Below are 13,790 nucleotides of genomic sequence, written 5' to 3'. Positions count from 1 at the left end.
CTTGTACAGAGGTTAATGGTGGGATTTATTCCACATAATTATAGTTATATTAAATAAGTATCTCATCTAGAATCTGTTAACCAGATTTCATTCTTGATGTATCAAGAGAAAGACAAAATGCAAGGTAATTTGTACTGTCCTAAAGCAGAAATCAAAGCTGAATGGGATGATTTACTTTCAATTAGTCTCTCTCAGTTGACCACAGAGGAAAAGTGGCAGGAATCTTAGTCTCTGTCCATTGACAATGGATACAACCTAGAAAATTATTTAACCTTGAATACTTAATATTTAGATGACCAGACTATATCGACATACATGCCGTCAGAAGTTACTTACCCATGATTGCATGGAAAGGCTGTGATAATGCTGGCAATCAAATCCACATCTCCACAGACTCAAACTAATTCTTTAATCTTCTCTCTGCAAAGTTACAACACTTCATTTCCAAGTCCTATTTCAGACGAGGTTCTGTGTTAGTTGTCAACGTGCTCACTCCGGATTTTGATGTCAGTGTTGTGGCACAAGGTTTGACTCTTCTCAGGCTGAAACAATGAGAATAAAAAAATAAAAAATAAAAAAATAAAAGAAAAACTTTAGATGTAATTAGCACCCTCTTTCAGGTATGACTTGAATTAACTCTAGCTTAGATGTTTCATCAAACTTAAAAAAAAAAAAAAAAAGGACCTGAAAATTTGCTGAAAAAAAAATCAGAAAGAGGGGGTTTTTTAAGTGCTTTCCTAGTCATTCTGTTTCAAAGCTGTTTGGGAACCTGATGACAACCCTTCTTTCTGTGTTGTTTCAGTGGTTGCAGAAATGACTTTATGCGGAATTCTAGACAATGACATACCAAGGACAAAGCTGCAATGGCAGAAACTTCAGAAGGATTTCAGGTGAAAAAGAAAAAGGCTTAGGAGGCAGTTACCACATGTTTAAACTTGGCTTATCCAACCCTCACCTCTGTTCCCTAACAAATGAAATCTCAATAATTAATATTACCTCTCTAATCTTCTGGGAAATACAATTTCCCAGGTGCTATAGAGAATTCCTCTGATTAATTCTGTATATGCTCTTCTCCAAATTCAGATGAAACACAACCATGACAAATTCATCAGTATTTTGAATACAGACACATGATATGTTGCCTCTCCCATCTCTCTTCACTTTGGTGTGTAAATTTTCCACTCACTCCATTAGAACAAAAAGAAGACAAACCTGATGAGATTTGCAGAAGGGCAATGCCAAAATGCATGTCAATGTGCACAAGTAGCCTCTAATTTGTAGACACTGTAACATACAAGAAGATGAAAAAAAGTAATAGGGAAAAAGTCGACCTCTATCAGACTTTAAATGCAAACTGCATACAGAGAGCAAATTCATATTCAAAGTGAGTGACCAGGCAAAAAAGGAACCAATTATGTAAAATTACGAGTGTCTTGAAGTTTCAGAATTAGCAGAAGTTATGAACTATGTACAGTGATATTTGTCCATGTGTTCAACAACAGAATTCCCACTCATGTTAGAGTCTAATTTCTATGTACCCACCAAAAGCCAAACCTAACAAAATGTCTACCCTCCTAACTGCTACTTGGGTTCACCTTCAGAAAGAAAAGATATGAACAAGAAATCAATGGGAACTTCAAACCTTAATGAAAGTGGTTGTTGCTCAGGGCAAAGGTTTATGTTGTTTGTTTTTGTTAGGTTGGTTGGTTTGTTGCTGTTTTAATGAAAATATATTTGACTTCATTGTATATACAGATAGTTTCTGAAGAAACTCATAATTTCAAACTTTTGGAAAAAGCATTACTAGAATTACACCACAGCGTGGGACAGAGTTCTGGTCATTCAGGATCTAGCACACTAGGCAGACCTTCTCAAAGGCAATCAAGACATCGTTTGCTGTTATTTTATACCCACAGACACACTGAGGGCATTATTCAGTCACCTACATATAAGCATCAAGTGATATTTCAGACAGCCTTGCCTATCTTACCTGGCTTCCTTCTTCTTCTCCAGAAGGTTTGTGGTCTCTCACATCTTCACTGCATCTGTCAATCCTTTGTGTATATCTTGGATACTCAAGAAAACCTCAAATAGTACTAAACATCATCTTTCAGCAAACATATATGTACAGTACAGTCTATACACACAGTCTACATGCACAGTATCATTTTGATTCAGTTGCTCACACATAGGCCATTTTAGCAGCCCAGGAGTATCCTGCTTGGTGTCCATCTACCACTCCAGAAGAGAATGAGCTTCCCATAGACCCCAGTGGATCCATCTTAGGAATGTCTCTTAATACCTGATGGGGGGAGTAAACAAGACAGAACCAGACTCTGCTCAGTAGCATCAAGTGACAGTACAAGAGTTGATGGGCATAAACTTAAATACAAGAAACTCCAATGAAAAACAATAAAAACTTTTTGAACTGTGCATTTATTTGAACTCTAGATTAGCTTGACTAGAGAGGTTGTGGAGTATCCATCCTTGAAGATAATCAGAGGCTGACAATGTGCTCAAGATGACCCTGCTTTGAGTAGGACACGTAGAATAAATGATGTTGAGATGTCCTTTCCAACCTCAGCTAGTTTGTGATTCTGTGAATCCTTTGGGCTCAGTTCAGTTGACCACACACAGGACCTAACAGCTTTTGAGGTAATTAAGGTATCCTGCCTAGTCTGTATGCACTTTCGCAGAGAGGACATGTCACATTTTCCAGCCTCACTCTGATTCCTTAGATACTGTAGTCCATAAATGCATGAAACTATGAAAAGAGTAGCTGCCTTGCATTTAGTTACATCTTGGTACCTGTGCAAATATAAGCCAATGTACTGGTGGCACATACACAGACAGTCACCACCTTATGAAGCTCAACAAAGGCCAATGAAGTTAGTGAAGGGTCTGGAACACAAGTCCAGTGAGGAGTGGCTGAGGGACTGGAGAGAAGAGGAGGTTGAGGGGAGACCTTCTCCTTCTCTACAACTACCTGAAAGGAGGTTGTAGCATGGAGAGTGTTGGTCTCTTCTCTCAAGTAAGAAGTGATAGGATGAGAGGAAATGGCCTCAAGTTGTGGTAGGGCAGGTTTAGATTGAATATTTGGAAAATTTTCTTCACAGAAAGGGCTGTCAGGCATTGGAACAGGCTGCCCAGAGAAGTGATAGAGACACCATCCCTAGGGGAGTTTGGAGGATGTATAGATGAGGCTCATAGGGACGTGATTTGGCAAACAATGATAGGACAAGGGGTAATGAGATCAAGCTGGAACACAAGAGGTTCCACTTAAATTTGAGAAAAAACTTCTTCTCAGTAAGGGTGACAGAGCACTGGACCAGGCTGCCCAGGGAGATTGTGGAGTCTCCTTCTCTGGAGACATTCAAAACCCGCCTGGACATGTTCCTGTGCAACCTCACTTAGGCGTTCCTGCTCCAGTAGGGGGATTGGACTAGATGATCTTTTGAGGTCCCTTCCAATCCCAAACATACTGTGATACTGTGATTTAGTCCCAGAGTTAGGTTATGGTTGGACTCAATGATCTTAAGGGTCTCTTTCAACCTAAATGATTCTATGATTCTGTGATTCAAGACCTGCATCTAGAGCCTTGGACTGGATGTGTAATGACAAGAGGATGAGTCCCATTACTGTTATCACCTAGAGCTATCTAGTTTTCACATGTGGGGTTTTTTTTAATTAATTAATGCATTTAACAAAAATATTAATGAGACACTCTGGGCCATCATTATGGTTAGCTAAATTAAGGAGTTATCAAAGCACTGAGACTTTGCTAATTAATATGCAGTGTGAAGCCAATAATAAAACTATGTAGAAAATCAGGAATGGTCGGTAGAGAGCATATTAGAGGAACGGAATGCTCTGTGAATAAACTACTGGAATTATGCCACGATATTATCTCTTTATTTGACAAATTTGGATCTTGGAAATAAATAGGGAAAGTTTCCATTGAAAATTTTCTATGATGTGAAAATGAAAATGAAAGACAAACAAACAAACAATCCTTTATTCACCAACAAAAATGTTGCACAATGAGCTAGGGAAATATATATCAGGAAAACAGCTTAAAAAGCAAAATAGCAATTTTGGTTCAGATTGAAAGAGATTAGGATGAAGTTTGTTTCCCTTTACTCCTATCAATTAAAACTGAAAGTAGAAATGCTGTATGATAAAATCACATTTGAAAACTGCATCAGAACACAATGCTTGTGGTGGAACCAAGTGTTTTGAGTAAATAAAAAATCTTCCATGCCTGCTCAACGAGCCGAGTATACTATGGTAGCAGAAGAAGGTTTTGTGGATCCAATCTTGTCATTTTGGAACAGAATTAAGAGAGATATGACTGACCTTTGTCAACTTTTCATTGTTACTACATTAGTTTTTAACTCTCTTTGATGTGCCTTTCACTGAGACCCTAAACAAAACCATAGATTTGCACAGGTCCCTAATTTTAGATAGAAGTTGGGTATCTATTTAGACTGGTTGATTAGAGCACCCACATTAATGGTAGAGGAAGCCTAGCTTGACTAAATGCCAAACTTCAAGTAGTAAGAACGAAAAATAAAAAGAGAAAGGGAAAGGGAAATAATCTAAACTAACCTTCAGTTAAAATTAAATGGGAGGAACTTTCAAGCACCAGAAGCCCATTCTGTCCTCCAGTTTTACAGGTTCAATTCACCCAACAGAGTAGACAATGTTTTCAATTGCAGCTGGTATTACCACCTCTATTCCAGATTCTTGACTGGTTTTAACCTGCTTAGCTAGACTCAAGGTTGTTGCCTTGAGAAAAACAATCATATCACCTCAAAAATGGTTGTTGTACAGACACATGCAAGAGTCTACACATTAAGAATATTCCTCATTACAATAAACAAGCTCATAGCAAAACTACACCTGTGGGAAACTGAGCAAACACGGATAAAGTTCTGAATCTTTTTTTTTTTTTTTGGTTGGTTGATTGGCTGGTTGGTTGAAGTGTTTTTTATTAGTGCTGCTAAGCACTGCTTGGACTGATTTCTGGTCCTGAAGTCAATTGTCATGGTCTTGCTATACCTATAGAACTAAATTTTAGCCACAAACCAGACAGGGAGTGGTCTCTAGCATTTGCTGAAAAGGCGTTTCCACCAAGTAACCAAGGACATGATAGGTTTCTGTTCTGTGGTGTCTTCTGCAAGACACACAGACAGCAGGACAGGATGATGTAGATGTTCTTTAGGCTGTTCAAGCAACAAAAACATTATTTAGGGCAGTGAATATATTTTGATCTGTATTTATTGGTACACATGTCTGCAGCCCTGTGCACATTTTCTTATAAATTGTCTGCCAAAACTTAATCTCAGTTCTACTCAGTACTCAATCAATTAGCAAGGCAGGAGATGGATTTTGAGTATCCAAACTCAGCTGCTATTAATATCTTCTGGGTAACCTCTCTCAGGAGTCTGTGATCTGAGCTTTCAGAAGTAGCTTCTTGCCAGTCATCTGCTCCTTTAGATTAGTTGATTATGTTTCATTACATAAAATGTTCCTATCAGTCAATTCTGAGACATAGATGATCTCAAACTTTGTGCAAAGTTCAGTAAAGACATACTACCCTGAGGAAGACCATTAAAAACTTTATCTGAAATATCTATACATAATTTAGGTCAGACAAATGTGCTACTGCAACTATCAGCCAAGATCATAAAGTAAGAGGGCCAAATATGAAGCCAAAGTCACAAGAAGCCAATGACTCATTAGCTTTTGAAGTAAGGTACACATATCTTTTTAATTTTATAATGTTAAATGTTACAGAATTATGATGTGGATGTCCTGTAGGTCCTATGTCATATCTGTCAGCCCCATATTTCAGGGATTCTTACCAGGATGAGAGGAAACCTCAGTGGACATACCCAGGCTCCAAGGTGTTCATGTGAAGAGCTGAATTTACTGTAGCTGCTGGATGACCCCATGATCAAGGTAAGAGTCCCACCTCATAGACAAACTAAACATATCTATTATTCAAGAGATCACAATGGCTGTCAAGCAAGATGATTGATTTAGCAAACTAATCTTAATCTAAATAAAAATAAAATAAGAATAAAAATAAAAAATAAATAAAAATCTAATAGTAGGAATAATAAGAATAATAAGAATAAGAATATTGGGAATATTACAACCAATCTGTTTATATTCCAAAAGACTAAAGATTTCTTCAAGTTTTATTTGCAGTCTAATTATTCTTGGGATAAGAATCAGAAGTCTGATTCATGGAATAATAAAGTTAATTATGTAAAGTGTGTATGCTATCTCCTCTAAATGCCAGTTCAAAGGGAACCTCCTAGTTTGTTTCCTTTGCCTAGTTACAGAACACACTAAAAGAGAAATAATTCTTTTTCTTCTCCAATATCACACCACATCCTTGACTTCTAGTACTCAGTATCTTGAGGCTATCTTAATTACCCTATTCACCCTTTACTTGACTCAATAATAAAATCCCCATGGACTTCAATAGGACCAGGATTAATTCCAGACAACTCTGTTTATTAACAATATTTTTGCCCATATTCTCTAGGACTTCTCATACTCCGCATAAATGTGAAGTTTGCAGAGTGATACAATATGACTTTTTCCCTTCAGAAGAGGTGGTTCCATCCAGACCACACAACAGGAAAGGTCTCTGATATGTGTGACCCCTTTTACTCTTATGCCTGGGAGATTGCTATTTAGTCCAGGCCAAAACTATGCCAGGAGCTGTTCTATCAGTATAAGAGTATGGGAGATGGCTGGTAGAGATTGCAGGGAAATGCTCAAGCTGTTTATTGTTTTACAATTCCTTCATAATTCCCCAAAATTCCCATTCTCAGAGAAGAACTAGATTCTCTTCAGCCCCTGAAACAGAAGTGACTGTTCTCAAACATGTCCTCTCCCACCAAAAACCCATCCACTCTGCATGTCCACCACATGGCTGAGCAGCATTCAGCCTGCTTCTAGGGGAATATCATGTTTCACAAAAATCCATATATCGTTACTGATCTACAAATTTCAATTTGTATGACTTGTACATTTTAGAAGTGCATGTTACCCACACAGTTTTCATGAGGTTTTTTTTCCATGTTTTTTTCTGTTCTGCAGAGAAGGTGTGAGATCAGGATAAGCAGATGTTCTGATTCCACATCCATGTTAAGGAGACACGGTGGCACAAGGCGTGGAAATGTTTCACAGTCTTTTTCAGGTGATTTTTTTTTTTTTTTTTTTTTTCTGACAACTATCTAACACCTGTTTGATTTCAATGCTCCATTTGAAATAGTGGAAAGCCACTGTTTTTATTTGACTTCCAGGTCATAATACTTCAAGAATAAGAAAAAAAATCCTGTTCATTAGGTGACATTTTAATCTAAAACTGTGTCCAGATTTTGCTCTATACACAGGAGTACTTCGGTGAAGATTACAATACTGTGTATCGGTCCAATGTAAGAACAGTATGAAACTAGACCAGCAGGGTCATTAACCTGTGTCTCACAGAGACTATTACTAATGCCTCAGAAGAAGATAACAAGCGCTATTACTGATAACTTCATCTCTGGTTGCTCAGTATCTTAGAATATGAAAATTTGAGGAGTTTTCAAATAAATGATGAACTGTCTGCAAAATAAATATTTCTCTTTTTTATGTATATCTTGGTGAAGCATAGAAGCTAATTTGTTGCTAAAGATTTAAAAATATGAGCATAAAAATCCACATAATTAGATGCTCAACAGTCTGGCATCACTTCTGTTCACACTAACGATTTGTCTAACTGAGGACTCAATTAATAAAAAAATTAAAGGAGGATAATATAATTCATACTAATCGATATGGGTTTAGAGAAAACAGACTCTGTTAAATGAACTTCGTTTTCTTCCTTTTAATGAGATTACAAATTTGATTGACTTCTAGAGCACATTTAACTTGCAACCACTAGGATGTTGATTACAATTACAACAATTAGACAAAATGCTAAATGCTTTAAATGGATCTCGAGCTATCTATTTCAACCTGAAATGGATGAAGATGAGAGAATAAAAACTGAGCATGTAAATTTCTACTAGTGTTTCAGTTCCTGCCCTGACATCAGTTTATATTCTTATTAATGAGAATATAAAAACATTATCATCAGTGATGTTATAAGTGACTGAAAGATTGCAGGAAAACTGATGAAGGGGAAAAAATGTACCATGATCTGGATTGTTCAATAAGCTGAATGTCAGTGAACAATTTATTAATGAATGGAAAAGGAAGTTGTAATTCTATGAAAAAAATACTTATATTTTCCATATGAGATGGTGGAGTCCGCTCTGGAAAGCAGTGACTCTGAAAGGGACTTGTTGGTCATAGGTGACATTCCACTAAGTATGAGCTTGAACTTGAGGACAGAAGGACAAGAGTGTTTTGTCTCTCATAAACAAAATTATATCATGGACATATTCATAAAGGTCACGTTGCATCTGTCATAGATGTGAAGCAATGACAGGTGGGATATTATGCTCCTGATATGCTCCTTTCAAAAAAGCTGTTGTTGAACTGAGTAAAGTGGTGTGACCACACCTAGAATCCTGTGTTCAGTTTTGTATCCCTCATGACAAAAAAGACATTGAGGTGCTGGAGCGAGTTCAGAGAAGGGCAACAGAACTGGTGAAGGGTCTGGAGCAGTAGTCTGATGGGAAGCAGCTGAGGGAACTGGGGAGGTTTAGCCTGCAAAAATGAGGCTGAGGGAAGACCTTATTGCTGTCTACAACTACCTGAAAGGACAGTGTAGCAATGTGGGGGTCAGTCTCTTCTCCGAAGTAGCAAGTGATAGGATGAGAGGGAATCACCTCAAGGTGTGCCAGAGGAGGTATTAATTTGATATTGAGGAAAAATTTATTCGCAGAAAGGGTTGTCAGGCATTGGCTGCCCAGGGCAGTGGTGGAGACACAGTCTCTGGAGGTGTTTAAAAGACACACAGATGAGGTTCTTAGGGACATGGTTTAGTGGCAGTGTTAAGGTTAGACTCAATGATCTTGAGGGTCTTTTCCAACCAAAATGTTTCTATAATTCTGTGTCATGACAAAGCATTGTCTGAAGCTTTGTAGAAAATGACCTAGGTGTTCTGGTGGATACCAAGTTGAACATAAGCCAACAATGTGCCTTTCCCACAAAGGTGGTAAAATGATATCCTGGCTGCATTAGAAGGATTATTGGAAGCAGGTGGGAGGTGATCATTCCTCTCTACTCAGCACTGGTGAGGCCACACCTGGAGTACTGTGTGCAGTTCTGGGATCCTCAGTAGAAGAGGCACATGGACATACTGGAGAGAGTTCAATGGAAGGCCACTGAGATGATTAAGAGTCTAGAATGCCCCTCATATGGGGAAAGGCTGAGAGAGTTGAGAGTGTTCAGCCTGGAGAAGAAAAGGCTCAGATGAAATTTTCTCAATGTACATAATACCTGAAGGAAGGGTGCAAAGAGGACCGAGACAGGTTCTTTTCAGTGGTTCCCAGTGCCAGAACTAGAAGCCATGGGTACAAACTGAAATACAGGAGGCTTTGTCTGAACATCAGGAAACACTTTTTTTACTGTAAGGATGACCAAGCACTGGCACAAGTTGCCCAGGAAGGCTGTAGAGTTTCCACCCTTGGAGATACTCAGAAGTTCCCTGGACATGGTCCTGAGCAACCAGCTCTAGGTGGCCCTGCTTGAGCAGAGGGGATGGACCAGATGACCTCCAGAGGTCCTTTCCAACTTAAATCCTTCTGTGATCCTCTGATTCTACGAAGTATAAGATAATCTACCATAGAATGAAAGAAAAAACAAGATTCATCTGAATGACAAAGTGATACAAAGAGCTGAAAAGGGTTAACAGATATACCCAGACAGAAGATTTTGCTGGTTTAAAATTCAAATTCAACAAAACCCAGAACAGAAAACAGATTTGTATCTTTACCAGAGACAGTGATTAAGAAAGGAAGAGTTCATTAAGTTTGACAAAGATTTTATATCCATGACCTTAAAAAGTAAAACCAAGACAGCATTATTACTAATTCTTCTACAAGGTACACTGCAGCTCATTCAACAGTTAATCCATGAAGATTTTCTGACACATGTTTTGCTGGAGTCAATTAACTGAGCAATTGCAGCTTTTGTTTCTATGAAGCTGTGTCTGTCCTGTGCTTCCTGGTCTGTCTGTGGCTATTTTCATGACTTACACAAAATAGATTCACTGCTCTGCTTTATAATAATTCCATATTCAGAGGATGCACAAATGGAAATCCCTAGGGAATGAGAGAAGCTGACCAAACAAGCATCACCCTTCATTTGCACAAGAGATCCTACATGGAATAAGTTGTTTTGAAATAATGGGCAACTTTGCTGAATGTTGTTCTTGCTGCTGCAACGTTGATCTCTTTTATTTTTCTGTCAGCCAAGCATCCTCCTGATGATCACGCCTCTAGGATGTGATCAGTTTTCTTTCAATTAATTGTGTGATAAGGACTGATGATTAAAAGGGAGCAATGTAGGACAGAAAAGAGATTCAGTACAGAAGCAGGTCTGGACCAAGGTCATGCCACTGTACTCGGCACTGGTGAGGCTACCCCCTGAATACTGTGTTCAGTTTTGGATCCCTCATTATAAGAAGGACACTGAGGTACTAAAGAAACTGCAGAGGAGGTGACAAAGCTGGTGAGGGGTCTGGAGCACAAGCCTGATGAAGAGCGGTTGAGGGAGCTGGGGCTGTTCAGCCTGGAGAAAAGGAGGCTGAGGAGAGACCTTCTCGCTTTCCACAACTACTTGAAAGGAGGTTGTAGCATGGAGGATGTTGGTCTCTTCTCCCAAGCAGAAAGTAATAGGACAAGAGGAAATGGCCTCAAGTTGTTCCAGGAGAGGTTGAGATTGGAGATTAGGAAAAATTCTTCAAGGAAAGGGTTATGAAGCATTGAAATAGGCTGCCCAGGGCAGTGGTGGAGTCACCATCCCTGAAGGGGTTTAAAAGGCATTTAGACAAGGTTCTTAGGGGCATGGTTTAGTGCTAGAGTTAGTTTATGTTTGAACTCGATGATCCTGAGGGTCTTTTGCAGCAGAAATGATTCTATGATTCTATGATACTTGGGCTAAAGTCCTTCTTGGCCACAACACAGCATAGAAGAAAACTGAAGGCAGCATCCAGGGAATTATTTGACTCTGCATATATTATACGCAATTTCGAGAATATATTTCCCCTACAGATACAATTTCTTGACAGCATGCTATGTCTTCTTTCATGTACCCCAAATTTTTTTTAACTCCCTAAAGCGTTGCCTATGGTAATATTATCTGAGCACCTACTTCCAGAAGGCAAGTTAAGAGAGCAGAGGAATTAAAAATGAAGTGATGGAGGGTGATAGTGGAGGAAAAAACTATTCTAAAATCAGATAACAGGCCAGGTCTTTTTTTTTTTTTTTTATCTTTCCTTAAAATTAATTAACTCTCTCCTGCTATTAAATTTAAATGCTGCATCTTAAGCATAGATAATTCTTTATACAGGCTATGTCCTAAAATGTGAAGAGTGAATTTCCTTCTATAAATATAACTTAAACCTTGTTTTTCAGCCAGATGTCACACAGTTTGTATCCACACAAAAATAACAATTAAATTAAATGAAAAAAAAAATGGAATCTCCTAACTTTCTGTCATGTTAAACTTTCAATAAAACTGAGACCTCCTTTTAATGGCTGCAGTTTGCCTGTCCTTGATTATGTGACCCTTTATTCAAGTGCAGGGGCTTTTCTTTGGGAACGGGAACAATAAAGCAATAAAAATTATATACTTTATTCAGATGAATGAGCCAGTCTCAAATTTAAGTGTCAATATCCCAACTGAGGAAACTGAAAGATAACCTTGTACATTTAGTTACAAATTTTTAAGGAAAAAAAATTTAGCAACTTTTTTGTTAGTTTTATTTGGCTTCTAGGAGGAAGTGGTTTTAGAAAAGATTCACTCATTTTCAAAAGGTGGATGTGGGGAGTAAGGATAACCCTGAGGCTGTGACAGCGGATCTTGGGACTCCTCAGACTTCCCTTTGTGTTGCAAAGGGTAAATCATCCAGTGGTGGATGGTTCATAAAGCCTTTGGTTTAATGTAACATCACAGACCTCCTACTCTTCCTGTCAATCATGGAAACCCATGAAGTTAACACTCAAGATTCCTGTTCAAAGACCAAAGAAAATTTTGCATCCTACAAATAAGGGGACATAAGTCAGCAACATAGAGCAATCCAAGCTCATAACAAGGGACAGTAAGACATGAGCAAAGCTTTGCACTCTTTGCCTTAAGGACCCAGACATTTATTTGAAATTTACTACCCTTGTCTTAAGTTGAGTGTCTACATACAGGGTAGGTACCAGAATTTTCCTCAGCAAAATAAGACAGACAACACTTGGAGGGGTTGCCTTCTCCAAATAGCCCACAGACTGTGCAAGACTTAGCCTGGAAGTACTAGTCTGCCATTTCTGATCCCAGGCAGGTAAAGGAAGAACCAAAACTTCTTCTCACACTTCCCACTGTCAAAATTAATTGATCCTCATTGCTTTCTATACCATATTTTTTTTCTAGTGATAGAATATGTCATTAATGTTAATATAAACTTGTCATTTGCAGTTGTAATTCTACTGCAACTGGAAAATTTTTTTTTTTTTTTTCTTCCAGCATGGGCAAAGTAATCCCCACTGGAGCAGTCATGTAAGGAGGACACTTCCACCAGAACTCAGGCTGAAACTTGCTTTGTGGGATCAGAAAATCATCTAGCTAAGAAATACTGGCACTGAAGGTGTATAAATGCCTGAAGATTAGTAACTGGGGAGGAGGAAGGAATAGGCTGGCATGGAAAAAACAGAGGTTGGATTTACAGGCAGTGAAATGCCTGAGTACTGCTATGCATTGAGACTTTTTTTCTATATAGTGCATTTCCCATTTATAAAGAACTCTACTTCACAGGCTGTATCAAAGACAGATAGCCAGGTGACCATCACATATAGATAAATAACATTTGAGCTCATTTTTTATCATGACTAGACAAATCCAAAATTTTAATTATTTCTCCAAATAGGGAATAGGGTTCTTCTCAATGTGACTAATTAACTTCCAGATTATGTCAGTGTGAGTTTATTGACTATGAGTGGATATTTGTTATTAGTGCCTCAAAACAAAACTTGATGTTTTGCATCTTGCTGCTTAATTTGTACCTACTTCATGTCTGAGAATACCTGCATCCTGAAAAAAATATTAAGTTGCTGAATGTTGTTTTAAAAGTTCTTCTTAACTCACCTCCTCTCCCCTTTCAAGTTTCCTTGTCTCTGCAATTTTCCAGCCATTTGATGATTTTACAATTGCTGACAAAAATAAATAGCAGAGTGTACTCTCAGCTACAAACATTTGCTAAGAGTATCTTCACTGTCTCTTTGTGGTAAGGACTGGGATTTCCATGGAGTTGCTTCTGGTTGTCCTAAACTCCTTGTTGTCATTCATTCCTTGCAATTTGTCACAATCCCAAGAGATGCAGATGTGGAGAAGAAAGAGAGAAAAACTCAAGTTTTCCTGAGAAGGCATCAGAAATGCCCTCTGGAAAACTGACTGTCTCCAATCTATCTATGGATTACTTACTTACATGACTCAGGTCTTCATAAGAAAAAGTCATCTAAAACATTCCTTGAGTTTGTCAAACATAATTATAAACATGTTTTTAAAAATGGGTGAAAGTCAGAGGCAACAAGCCAGCTCATGGGATTTCTGTTTTGTGACTATTGGGTTGA

The sequence above is a fragment of the Nesoenas mayeri genome (genome assembly GCF_963082525.1).
Source record: "Nesoenas mayeri genome assembly, chromosome: 3".
Lineage (NCBI taxonomy): Eukaryota > Metazoa > Chordata > Aves > Columbiformes > Columbidae > Nesoenas > Nesoenas mayeri.
This window is presented reverse-complemented; position numbering follows the sequence as displayed.